Here is a 15,199-nt window from a genome sequence, read left to right on the forward strand (position 1 = left end):
TTCTCTCCTACCAAGTACCACTGTTGTTCCATAGTGTAGGTTTCCTACCCGCTCCCGCGCGCGCACATATGCTCACGTGCATGCGCACACGCGCGCACTCGATCCCGCCCCCCTTCCCACCGATGGCCGCCCACCCGCCTCCCTGGATCAGCTCCCACCCACTAACGAACATGGACATTGATGGCCGATGCAGAGGGGGCCACAGGGTACGTCCTTGGTCATTAACTGCATTTTTTTGCAGGACGTACCCCATACGTCGTTGGTCGTTAAGGGGTTAAAGATAGTTATATTGTTATTTTAATTTAAAGTTAGGGGGGTGTTAGGTTTAGGGGTTAATAGTTTATTTAGTGTTTTGTGATGTAGGGGGGGGGCGGCGGTTTAGGGGTTAATAGGTTAAGTTTAAAGTTACAATGTGGAGGGCTGGAGGTTTAGGGGTTAATATTTTATTATTGTGTTGGCGATGTGGGGGGCCAGCTATTTAGGGGTTAATAGGTTTATATAGTGGCGTTGATGTTGGGGGCGGCAGGTTAGGGGTTAATAGGTTTATTTAATAGTCACGATGTGGGTGGTCGGCAGATTAGGGGTAAATAAGTTTAATATAGTGTTTGCAATGCGGGAGGGCAGTGGTTTAGGGGTTAATAGGTTTATATAGTGTCGGCAATGTTGGGGGAGGCGGATTAAGAGTTAATATTTTTATTTAGTAGGCGCAATGTAGATGGGCGGCAGATTAGGGGTTAATACGTTTAATATAGTGTTTGCGATGCGGGAGGGTGGCAGTTTAGGGGTTAATAGGTCGTTTATGGGTGTTAGTATACTTTGTAACAGCTTAGTTATGAATTTTGTGAAACAATTTTGTTTTGCAAAATCCATAACTACTGCTCTCAGATGGCGGTATGGATGGTCTCCGTATAGGCTGTAACGCAAGAATTTTAGAGTGCGGAATGGACATTGCATTACAGGCTAAAATGCTTGCTTTATAGCTATACCACTGTGACTCGTAATATGCGTTCCTGGCCATTCCAGCATAATGGTCAATTTTTCAACGTTAATAGCCATACCGCAAAACTCGTAATCTAGCCGTAGTTTAATTGCAAATACTGTCACATGCAACATAATATATACTTTGTTCACAAACAACTGTATTTTTTTCTTTGTTACAATTATATGCATCTGGGCTTCAGCTAAACTAATTTCTTTGAAGCAATATGATCTAGTAAATTAGGTGTAATGAAACACAGATACTTGAATAAAACACAGTTTTCTCTATTAGATTTTACAAGAACAAAATAGCTCTAATGAGAAATCAAGCTAATTTAATCAATGTTTAAAAAGAAAATGTAATTATGCTCAGGGTGTCCTATTGCTGAGTCATTAACAGTAATTTGCATTACAACTGTATTTTTGGGGCAAAAGATACTTATAAAAGCGTAATGAATAAATTATATTTGCACACGTTTCTTTTTTTCTCCAAAGCAAAGGTCTTTGGGTAATAGAGATTATGACACAGATTGTCATTTTATGAAACAGAAAGCTGATAACATTTCTGAGCACGTGTCTATAATGTTACATGTATAATTATTAATGTAAATGATTTGATCATTTGAAGATCTACATTTTATATTGAAATACATAAAGTAACAAACATGAGAACATTCAAATTATATAATTCACTGCCATTAAAAATATATTTTATAGATTTTACTTGTTACAATAACAACAATTGATGATAGGAGTATCACCATAGAGCAGGATATTTGTGTAGTTGGATATTTATTAGTATGTCTATTTATTAAAGGGACAGTCTACACCAGAATTTTTATTGTTTAAAAAGATAGATAATCCCTTTATTACCCATTCCCCATTTTTGCATAACCAACACGGTTATAATATACTTTTTACCTCTAAGATTTCCTTGTTCCTAAGCCTCTGCAGACTGCCCCTTATTTCAGTTCTTTTGACAGACTTGCATTTTAGCCAATCAGTGTTCTTCTCATAAGTAACTCCATGGACGTGAGCACAATGTTATCTATGTGGCACACATGAACTAATGCCCTCTAGCTGTGAAAAACTGTCAAATGCATTCAGACAAGAGGCAGCCTTCAAGGGCTTAGAAATTAGCATATGAGACTACCTAGGTTTAGTTTTTAACAAAGAATACCAAAAGAACAAAGCAAATTTGATGATAAAAATAAATTGGAAAGTTGTTTAAAATGACATGCCGTATCTGAATCATGAAAGTTTAATTTTGACTAGACTGTCCCTTTAAATGTACATAATTATATAAAATTGAAGAGTATGAATCTTAGTGTATTAAAAAGGCATTTATCTAAAGTTAAAGGGACAGTAAAAGTCAAAAGTATACTTTCATGATTCAAATAGAGCATGTAATTTTAAACAACTTTCCAATTCACTTTTGATATGAAATTTGCTTTGTGCTCTTTGTATCTTTAATTGAAGAGCAAAACAATCAAGACTCTATAAAAGCTCAGGAGTGTGCGTGTGTCTTCAGTACTTTATGGCAACAGTGTTTTGCAACATTATTTGTAGCTTTATTATACAATGTTGCAAAACAATGCTGCGATAGACTACTAAAAGACACGTGCACACTCCTGAGCTCTTATGAACCTACCTAGTACAGTCATCCATGCCCTTGTCAGCAGCCGGTTGGACTACGGCAACGCACTCTGCGCCGGCTCCACCATCAAACTTAAAAAGAGACTCCAACGTATCCAGAACGCCTCAGCCAGATTCATCCTCAACATCCCTCTCCAATGCCACATCACCGACCACCTAAGGAACCTTCACTGGCTCCCCATCAACAAGAGAATCACCTTCAAGCTCCTTACCCATGCGTTTAAGGCCCTACATAACATCAGACCCGAATACATCACCCACCGTGTAAATTTCTACACCCCCGCCAGAGAACTCCTATCGGCCGGCCAAGCACTCGCAGTCATCCCCCGCATCAGCAAATCCACAGTGGGCGGAAAATCCTTCTCCCACATGGCAACAAAGACATGGAACTACTCCATTGGGCTCTATGGGCTCCATGTACGAAGCAGCGAAAGCTGCTCCGGAGCCTTTGCGGGGCAGGTTCGCATATGCGAGCCTGCTTCCCGCAATGTAAGAAGCAGCGGTCATTAGAGCCCATAGAGCCCAATGGTCTAAAAAGGACTCTAATCTGGTGAAATTATTAAGAATGCTCGCCAGTACATCTATTTCCCTGGTGGAATGATCTAAAGCCAATTTTTTTTTATCCAGGGTGTCTCGCTAAGGGGCGCATACAGCATTTTCATATTTTAAGGAGATGCATACATTACAAAAGTGCACAATGAAAATCATAATCATAATACAAAATGAATAATTTAACCATTCACACAAAGATACTCAGGAAAAATTGTATCATTAAGGTGAATCAGAAATCATTACAAAATTGTTCACCAAAAATCGTATTTTATAAAAAATTTAAAATTTGAATGTAATTTACTCAGGAATAAATTATGTTAAATATGCACAGCGTAAATCATAATTTAAGTATACAGGGTGTGAAAAAAAACACATAGAAATTTGTACTATACTTAGTGGTATATATATATTGATTGATTGAAGTAGCCATGTTAGTCCATTGACTAGATACCAAAATAACAAAGAGTATTGCATTGAGCAATGATATTTTTGTATTGGACTAACTATATATATATATATATATATATATATATATATATATATATATATATATATATATATATATATATATATATATAATAATACTAACTATACTATATAATACTGATCAATTCAATGGAATTTACAGATTATGAGGCCGATTTATCATGGACCAAATTGGGCCAGATACATCTGTTTCCACGTGAGCCTTCAGACTCGCTGGAAACAGGAGTTAAGAAGCAGTGGTCTTAAAACCGCTGCTCCTTAACATGTACGCCACCTCTGAGGCGGCATACAGAAATCAGCCCGATCACATAAGATTGGGTTGATTGACACCCGCCGTGAATCTGCAGGGGGCGGCATTGCTCAAGTAGTTCACCAGAACTGCTTGTGCAATGCTAAATGCCGACAGTGTATGCTGTCGGCATTCAGCGATGTCGGGCGGACATGATCGCTACAGCGACTCTTAATAAATCGGCCCCTATATCTTAAAACACAGGATGGTTAAAAGAAAGTGTTGCAGAAGTTTGAGTGCGGGGACAGGGAAAGGAGGGGTGTAATAAAAATCATGAGGGGGGCTTAGGTGACAGAGGCATACATTAACCAGTATAAGAGAACAGACAGTCTAAAGATATAGTTTTACATAGAACATGTACTAACAAAATTACATATTAACATGGAATCAATATGTATAAAGATGTGTAATTATGTGTTCGGGGCGAATATAAAATAGAAAAACAAAATAGTAATAGTATTAATGTTGTAAGTGTGGACATAAGCTTACCTGTGTATCTATGCATACAGAGTGTGGAAATATACAATGTAATTGACTATATGAAATTATTTTACAAAATATATATTTTTTGGTAATGTGTTAAGAACCCAGAGTCAGCATTTAGACCAGTATTTAATTAGTTGAAGTGCATTATCATTTTTATTTCATATGTTTTTCTTTCCATGGTTTTATTGAAGTTGCCTCTGAGAATCTTGATTTTCAGGTTTTGGATGGAGTGATCAGGTTGGGTGAAATGTTGATCAACAAGGGTACAGTATTTTGTTTCACAGTGATTTTTGATTAAGGGTCTGTGTAAGTTAATCCGAAGATGCAGTTTTTGGCTTGTTTCTCCAATATAACATCTCACTTCACATGCAGTGTGGAGCAGGTTCGGGGGTATAGAGCTTATGTGAGGGGGTGGCAGGCTTAGGACTGTCTGGAATACTGAAAGGGGCCAGTGGTACACAAGAACCAGAGTCTGAGTAAAGATAGATCCAGGAACAGGAGTGCCCACTGTAAGGCCAAGAACAGGAGTGCCAACTTAGGCCAAAGATAGAAGGTGCCCACTGGAGGCCAGAGACAGGAGGTGCCTACTGGAGGCCAGAGACAGGAGGTTCCCACTGGAGGCCAGAGACAGGAGGTGCCCACTGGAGGCCAGAGACTGGAAGTGCCCACTTGAGGCCAGAGACAGGAGGTGCCCACTGGAGGCCAGAGACAGGAGGTGCCCACTGGAAGCCAGAGACAGGAGATGCCTACTGGAGGCCAGAGACAGAAGGTGTCCACTGGAGGCCAGAGACAGGAGGTGCCCAATGGAGGCCAGAGACAGGAGGTGCCCACTGGAGGCCAGAGACAGGAGGTGCCCACTGGAGGCCAGAGACAGGAGGTGCCTACTGGAGGCCAGAGACAGGAGGTGCCCACTGGAGGCCAGAGACAGGAGGTGCCCACTGGAGGCCAGAGACAGGAGTTGCCCACTGGAGGCCAGAGACAGGAGGTGCCCACTGGAGGCCAGAGACAGGAGGTGCCCAATGGAGGCCAGAGACAGGAGGTGGCCACTGGAGGCCAGAGACAGGAGGTGCCCACTGGAGGCCAGAGACAGGAGGTGCCCACTGGAGGCCAGAGACAGGAGGTGCCCACTGGAGGCCAGAGACAGGAGGTGCCCACTGGAGGCCAGAGACAGGAGGTGCCCACTGGAGGCCAGAGACTGGAAGTGCCCACTTGAGGCCAAGACCGGAAGTGCCCACTTAAGGCAAGAACAGGAGCTGGACACAGATGGCAGGGCCCACTACATTTAGCCACCAAAAAGCAAGCGCTACCTAGGTGCTGAACCAAAGATGGGCCTGTAATCTTTATATTCTTGCTTTTTCAATTAAAGATACCAAAAGAATAAAGAAGAAATTATAATAGGAGTAAAATAGAAAGTTGCTTAAAATTGCATGCTCTATCTGATTTATGATAGAAAAAAATGGGTTCAGTGTCCCTTTAACACTGTTGTGTCTATTGACCCAGGAGTGATTGATTTTATATATGTTTTAATGAAGGTTTTAATGAAGTGGAACTCCATGTAACCTGGGCATCCTCCTTTATTGAGCGCATATCTTAGAGCTATTAAAGCTCTCCACAGTGTGAGTACAGTTGCTTCAATTTGATATAATGTATATTGCAACAGTATTATGCTATGGGAATTTTTGTTTTAAGGATTCCTTGACATAAAAAGAAGAGAGTTTTTTTATGTGCTACATCCTCATACCACAAATGATGAGTGCACAGTGCTGAGTATATTTATTTTTATTGGAGCACATTTTATATTGTTTAACTTACCAGCACTATCTTGTTTACATTTTCACAATTTTTTTTTGCAAAATACTTTTTATATAACCTGATAGAAAAATGCATGCGTACAAAAATAAAAGCGGTTGTAAGATGCTATATGCAGAAAACTGCGCAATGTGATTTGATTTTGATGCAGAATTTAATTTTAAAGTGCCCCCCTTGCTCACTGGAAACTTCACTCAACTTTCCTTTCCAGGGAGCGCCAAAACTTTCTATAGGAGACACCTTGCCACTTGCAGGAACATTCCCTTTTTAAGATAACTCATTGAGGGCAGCCTTTGCGAGGGTCTACGTGAAAAACCACATCTAATCCACCGAAGTTTAGACAATCGGTCCCATATTTTAGCTTTGTATTTAAATGAATTATAATTCTTCCTTTTAAAACACAAAATACGCATATATACATACATACACACATATACAGCAAAAGCTCAGAACCTATATACATTAAACCTACATAAAGGCTATTGTTCTACAAATTGTTCCCAATATACGGGAAGTAAATGTTCTTTTGTTTTATATGTGTTTGAGGTACAGAGGAAAGGACAGTCAGGCAGACCATAATTATTATTATTATTGGTTATTTATAGAGCATTGATTCTGCAGCGCTAACAGAAATGACTTGTGAGAAAAATACGTAAGCACAGAGCAAACTTATTTTATTTTACAAATAAAACAAACACATAGGGGGATATTTATCAAGTGTCATCCGAAAATACGCTGGAATTTCGCGTTGTAATTGTCGCATGATTGATCCGCCGTAGTTATCAAAGCGTCAACATCAGCAAATGTTTAAATTTGTGACATAACATACGATCCTGTGATCTCAATCCGACGCAGATAGATGCAAGTTGAAAACTCGTGTAATTCGAGCAGAATCGTGTTCATTCACACTCCTAATCAACAATATTTGAAGCTCTCACGAAGTTATCAAAAATTCTACATTTATGCTTGAGTCTTTTCTGACTCAGCGTACCTAGTTTTCAATCCGCCATCCTTCAGGTCGCGGATGCCATAGAAGTCAATGGGAGTCTGAAAACACAGAAAGCTTATGTTCAATGCCGCAAGAGAATGAAGTATATTACATAATAAAGGTAGATTAGAAACTTTATTAAATTTGGATACCCATTCTAAATCAAACAATATTATTGCTACACATTTGGTGCACTAGTAGATACAAATGAAAAATACATTACTACTTAAGGATTATGCTGCAACTTTGTCTCTCATTACAAAGCAAGGGGACAATGTTATTTCTACATATTTGGGGCGCGATCCGATATAAATCGTCGCCCGCAAAAGCCCGCGATGCCAAATTTTGCGCTAGTTTGGTATCACATATACGGCGTAACATAGAAGTTACGCTCGTATATTTCTGCCTTCGGCCGTAGTTTTTTGGCCCATAGACAGTGCAGTTTGGTATCCAATATACAGCGTAAGGACTTACGTGGCGAAAATGGAGAAATCTTACTCCATTTTCACCTCGCCACAAATTGCAGGCGTAATAAGCCTTACGCTGTGTATTGGAGCCCCGTAACTCCCTAAACTAGCTGCAAAATAAAACCTAACACCTAACGCATGCGCAATGTCTATCTACCTGTCAACCGCGAACTGCAAAATAAAACCTAACACCTAATGCATGCGCAATGTCTATCTACCTGTCAACCGCGATCCCCCGCCACAATCCCTAATAAAGTGTTTAACCCCTAAACTGCCGCTCCCGGACCCCGCCACCACCTACATTAAATGTCTAACCCCCTAATGTGAGCCCCCTACACCGTCGCCACCTACATTACAATTATTAACCCCTAATGTGAGTCCCCTACCCCGCCGCCACCTATTTTAACTATATTTCCCCCTAATCTAATCCCCCTACACCGCCGCCACCTATATTAAATTTATTAACCCCTAATTTCATCCCCCTACACCGCCGCCACCTATAATAATTGTATTACCTCTTGAACTGTCCCTACCCTAAACTAAATTAAAAATAGCCCTGAAAAGGGCTTCTTGCATGGCATTGCCCCAAAGTAACCAGCTCTATTACCAGCCCTTAAAAGGGCCTTTTGCGAGGCATTGCCCCAAAGTAATCAGCTCTTTTACCAGCCCTTAAAAGGGCTTTTTGCGGGGCATTGTCACAAAGTAATCAGCTCTTTTGCCTGTAATCTAAGTCCCCCTACACCACCGCCACCTATAATAAATGTATTACCCCCTAATCTAATCCCCCTACACCGCCGCCACCTATATTAAAATTATTAACCCCTAATCTAATCCCCCTATACCGCCGCCACCTATATTAAATTTATTAACCCCTAAAATACTAAAATTTCCCTACCACTAAACCTAAGTCTAACCCTACAAATAGCCCTGAAAAGGGCCTTTTGCGTGGCATTGCCCCAAAGTAACCAGCTCTATTAGCAGCCCTTAAAAGGGCCTTTTGCCGGGCATTGCCCCAAAGTAACCAGCTCTTTTACCAGCCCTTTAAAGGGCTTTTTGCGGGGCATTGTCCCAAAGTAATCAGCTCTTTTGCCTCTAATGTAATCTAATCCCCCTACACCGCCGCCACCTATATTAAATATATTAACCCCTAATCTGACCCCCCTACACCGCAGCCACCTATATTAACTATATTAACCCCAATTATATTAGGGTTAATATAGTTAATATAGTTATTATATTATCTATATTAACTATATTAACCCTATCTAACTCTAACACCCCTAACTTAATTATTATTAAAATAAATCTAAATAATATTAATAATATTAACTAAAATATTCCTATTTAAAACTAAATACTTACCTATAAAATAAACCCTAAGATAGCTATAATATAATTAATAATTACATTGTAGCTATTTTAGGGTTTATATTTATTTTACAGGTAACTTGGTATTTATTTTAACTAGGTACAATAGCTATTAAATAGTTAATAACTATTTAATACCTACCTAGTTAAAATAATTACCAACTTACCTGTAAAATAAATCCTAACCTAAGTTACAAATACACCTGCACTATCAATTAATTAATTAAATAAACTACAAATATCTAAACTAAAATACAATTAAATACACTAAACTAAATTACAAAAAAAACAAACACTAAATTACAAAAAATAAAAAAAGATTACAAGATTTTTAAGCTAATTACACCTATTCTAATCCCCCTAATAAAATAACAAAGCCCCCCAAAATAAAAAAAAATTCCCTGCCCTAATCTGAATTACAAAAGTAATCAGCTCTATTACCAGCCCTTAAAAGGGCGTTTTGTGGGGCATTGCCCCAAAGTAATCAGCTCTTTTGCCTGTAAAAAAAAACAACACCCCCCCATTACAACCCACCACCCACATACCCCTACGCTAACCCACCCAATCCCCCCTTAAAAAACCTAAGTCTAACCCCCAAGTGCTCCTTACCTGTCCTGAAGACCGGCGGGGAGAAGGTCCTGTTCCAGGCGGAGAAGTCTTCTTCCAGGCAGCGACATCTTCTTCTTCCAGGAACCAGCCGGCGCGGAGCGGAGGAGTTGAAGACCGATGACCGCAGAGCTGAAGACCGTCCATCTGGAACTGAAGACCGGCGATGCTGGAACTGAAGATCGGCGACGCTGGAACTGAAGACCGCTGGAACTCAAGACCGGAGCCGGAGCGTGGAGGATCCTCTTCATACGATCGCCGCCGTACACTGAATAGGAATTCAAGGTACGCGATTAAAAATGGCGTCCCTTGAATTCCTATTGGCTGATTTGAGCCTTCAAATTCAAATCAGCCAATTGGATGCGAGCTACTTTAATTCTATTGGCTGATTTGAATAGCCAATAGAATAAGAGCTACTGTAATTCTATTGGCTATTACTTTTGTAATTTCGATTAGGGATTATTTTGCTTAAAGGAAGAGCCTGGTAAACAAAATAGTGAAAAAGTAGTAATCTCTACTATTCTTGCTACCAGGTATCTAATCTTTAAAAAATGGAAGAACCAAGCAATCCCAAGTGTTACTGAAATTAAAAATTGTATGAAAAAACAATGTGTACTCGAACAAAGAGACACGGACATAGACAATGAACATGAGATTATAAAGTTTTTTAACAACTGGGCAGTATTCTTAAAGATATTCTCTCCTGCAGAAATAAATCATATAATTTTTCCTTTTCAAAACACAGAAATAGTCTTATTAGGGAACGGGTAGACTGGAACAAATTCTCCCCCCTCTCCCCCTCTGGCTTTTTTTTTTGTTTTTGTTTTTTGTTTGCCCCACACAGGGTGAGGGGTAGGAGGGAAGGAAATTAAAAACCCCCAAGGCATTATCAGAGATAAATGATTATGTTGTATCATTACTTTGAACAGTGTGAAATATAATTTTATGCACGAATGTTAAAATTGAATCCATATAGCATTATGAAAGCTTATCTAAATAGAATTATCAGATTGTATTATGCTCCAATGTTATTTGCTTTTTTTCAATGTGCATGATAACAAATGTATTATATGGTCTTTAAACTATGCTTTGGTTTAAAAATAAAAAAAACATAAAAATAAAAAAAATTGCATGCTCTACCTGAATCACGCATAGAAAAAAATGGGGTCAGTTAAGTAAGTTTGAGAAATATATAAAAATATATATTCAGGACAAGAGTAATATAATTTTAACTGAAAGCACAAACAGAATAAAAATAAATAGTCAAACTATAAAACAAAATGTTACATAATAGAAATACTTTTAAAATATTTATTTTGCATACTGATCTTTTGCAATGCAGTGATTAATTTTTAGGGCACATATAAAAATAATTTTAGTATCCCTTTAATGTACCTTTAAAAGAATATTTCAATAACCAATAACAAAAAAGATGGTGTGAAAATTGTGTTTTAAGGGATTGCAGACGACATAGACAACAGGATTTCTTTAACAAGATCTGCTATAAAGCAAAACTAAACCAAGCTGCAGTTTGCCAAGCTGATTTGACCTTGATCTTACCAGTTGTATCAATTTTCTGTCAGTAAACTATTTTGAAGATCAGCATTAAGAAATAGGCGAAGAATATTTATAGTACATTAATGAACATATCCACATCAAATAATTCCCTCTTACATTACATTACCGGTAGATGGAAGCAAAATCACGTGCATAACCTGTAACTTAAAGGAACATTAAGTGTTAAAAATATTTTTGGATATATAAGGCAAGATTACAAGTGGAGTGCTAATTTATCGTACACCAGCAAATGGAAAAATTCGCCCATTTGCGGGCGAGCGATAAATAACCAGCCATTAAACAAATTAACACATAAATATATATGTATAGAAGCATACATATATATGTTAAAAAGCTGTGCGACTTACCCCCTTTGCTGTGCTAGTTCTCATGCCATGACTCATAAGAACGAGGCTTCCATTGGAGCCTATGGAAGCACACTCTTTTGAGGCGAGCACAATGTTTCCGTGCAATGTGAACGCGAGGTTGCGTTCACATTGCACCTCACCTGTAATACCAGCTCACATTTGCGTGCACTGGTATTGCAAAGTGGAGCACAAATATTGCTTTAGTGAAAGTGATATTTTGCGCTCCACTTATATAGACCATAATTAGTTAAAGACATACACAATGTTCTGTTCATGTTCTGGGAGCAGCCTCTTTTTGCTCAGTTGTGCTTTTCAAAGAGGAAACATTTCCTGGAGTATATCAGTCTGATTCCGCCTAACAAGGTCAGTCCAAGGGAATTAAAGGAAAAAAATTGAGAGAAGCAGGAACGATTACCCAATAAAGGCAAATTATTGTAGTGTTAGGACCAGTCAACATTAGGACACCTAATTTGGTTAAGCAGAATATGGCCATATTGTGTGACTAAGATCACAATTTCAATATAAAAGTATAGGTGAATTTTGCAGCCAATCTTTGCAGTCTCTCTCTTTTTTTTTCTCTTTATCTCTCTCTCTCTTTCTTTTCTCTCTCTCTTTCTTCTCTCTCTCTCTCTCTCTTTCTTTCTCTCTCTCTCTTTCTTTCTCTCTCTCTCTTTCTTTCTCTCTCTCTCTCTCTCTCTTTCTTTCTCTCTCTCTCTTTCTTTCTCTCCCTCTCTCTTTCTTTCTCTCTCTCTCTCTCTCTCTCTCTCTCTTTCTTTCTCTCTCTCTCTTTCTTTCTCTCTCTCTCTCTCTCTCTCTCTCTCTCTCTCTCTCTCTCTCTCTCTCTTTCTTTCTCTCTCTCTCTTTCTTTCTCTCCCTCTCTATTTCTTTCTCTCTCTCTCTCTCTCTCTCTCTCTCTCTCTCTTTCTTTCTCTCTCTCTCTTTCTTTCTCTCCCTCTCTATTTCTTTCTCTCTCTCTCTCTCTCTCTCTCGTTCTCTCTTTTTTTCTTTGTCTCTGTCTTTGTCTCTCTCTGTAAATTACACTGACAATCTTCATAAAATTGTACAACTTGTCTTACAAAGGTTTGTGCTTCCCTGTTTGAAATATTTCTAGTTTTAAACTACTCACAATTGTTACCAATAATCTTTTAGCTTCTTCTTAATGAAAGCTGAACATCATCCTTGTCGTCAATTACATTCATTACATGATGCTAATTGGTCTGAAAAGTTAATAGGGATGAATAGATTTATTAACTATTCTGTTTCTTTTGGTTTTCTTAGAGTAGTGTATTTATTTAATCCTGTAATTCAGATTCTTAAAGGGACATTAAACCGAAAAAATATCTTTCATGATTCAGAAAGAGAATACTATTTTAAACAACTTTCCACTTTACTTCTATTATCTAATTTGTTTCATTTTTCAGATATCCTTTGTTGAAGGAATAGCAATGCACATGGGTGAGCCAATCACACGAGGCATCTATGTGCAGCCACCAATCAGCAGCTACTGAGCCTATCTAGATATGCCTTTAAGCAAAGGATATCAAGAGAATTAAGCATATTAGATAATAGAAGTAAATTAGAAAGTTGTTTAAAATTGCATGTTCTTTCTAAATCTTGAAAGAAAAAAATATGGGTTTAATGTCCCTTTAAACATGAAAAATATATTATTTATAGGGTTTCACTCCATCAAATGTATTATCTCCTGTTTTTTTGTTATTCTTGAAATCATCGTTATTGAATTGTTTAAAAAAATAAACACAAAATAATGTATCAATTACAGTTTGTCATTTTTAACAGCATACATTTATTGCATTCCATTTGTTTCTTTATACTGTATGGGCCCGATCCAATATACAGCGTCGCACGCAAAAGCCGGCGACGCTGAATTTTGTGCGGGTTTGGTATCCTATATACGGCGTAAACTTGAAGTTACGCTCGTATATTTCTGCCTTCGCCCGTAGTTTTTTGGGCCATAGACAGGTATACCAAACCCGCGCAGTTTGGTATCCAATATACAGCGTAAGGACTTATGTGGAGAAAATGGAGAAATCTTACTCCATTTTCACCTCGCCACAAAATGCAGCCGTAGTAAGCCTTACGCTGTCTATTGGAGCCCCGTAAGTCCCTAAACTACCTGCCAAATAAAACCTAACACCTAACGCATGCGCAATGTCTATCTACCTGTCAACCGCGAGCTGCTAAATAAAACCTAACACCTAACGCATGCGTAATGTCTATCTACCTGTCAACCGCGATCCCCCGACGCAATCCCTAATAAAGTATTTAACCCCTAAACCGCCGCTCCCGGACCCCGCCGCCACCTACATTTAATGTATAACCCCCTAATGTGATCCCCTACACCGTCGCCACCTACATTACATACCCCCTAATGTGAGCCCCTTACACCGCCGCCATCTATATTACATACACCCTAATGTGAGCTCCTACCCCGCCGCCAGCTATATTAAAATAATTAACCCCTAATCTAATCCCCCTACCCCGCCGCCAGCTATCTTAAATTATTAACCCCTAATCTAATCTCCCTACACCGCCGCCAGCTATATTAAATTATTAACCCCTAATCTAATCCCCCTACCCCGCTGCCAGCTATATTAAATTATTAACCCCTTATCTAATCCCCCTACACTGCCGCCAGCTATATTAAAATTATTAACCCCTAAATTAATCCCCCTATACCGCCACCAGCTATATTAAATACATTAACCCCTAATCTAATCCCCCTAAAGTAATCACCTCTATTACCAGCCCTTAAAAGGGCCTTTTGCGTGACATTGCCCCAAAGTAACAGCTCTATTGCCAGCCCTTAAAAGGGCTTTTTGCGGGGCATTTCCCTAAAGTAATCAGCTCTTTTACCAGCCCTTAAAAGGGCTTTTTGCGGGGCATTGTCACAAAGTAATCAGCTCTTTTGCATCTAATCTAAATCCCCCTACACCGCCGCCACCTATAATAAATGTATTACCCCCTAATCTAATCCCCCTACACCACCGCCACCTATATTAGATTAACCCCTAATCTAATCCCCCTACACTGCCGCCAGCTATATTAACTATATTAACCTAATTATATTACGGTTAATATAGTTAATATACTTATTATATTATATATATTAACTATATTAACCCTAATTATATTAGGGTTAATATAGTTAATATCATTATTATATTATATATATATTAACTATATTAACCCTATCTAACTCTAACACCCCTAACTAAATTCTTATTAAAATAAATCTAATTAATATTAATATTATTAATTAAAATATTCTTTAAATCTAAATACTTACCTATAAAATAAACCCTAAGATAGCTACAATGTAATTAATAATTACATTGTAGCTATTTTAGGGTTTATATTTATTTTACAGGTAACTTGGTATTTATTTTAACTAGGTACAATAGCTATTAAATAGTTAATAACTATTTAATAGCTACCTTGTTAAAATAATTACCAATTTACCTGTAAAATAAATCCTAACCTAAGTTACAAATACACCTACACTATCAATAAATTAAATAAACTACAAATATCTAAACTAAAATATCATTAAATAAATTAAACTAAATTA

The sequence above is a fragment of the Bombina bombina genome, chromosome 1 (assembly GCF_027579735.1).
Source record: "Bombina bombina isolate aBomBom1 chromosome 1, aBomBom1.pri, whole genome shotgun sequence".
Taxonomy (NCBI): Eukaryota; Metazoa; Chordata; class Amphibia; order Anura; family Bombinatoridae; genus Bombina; species Bombina bombina.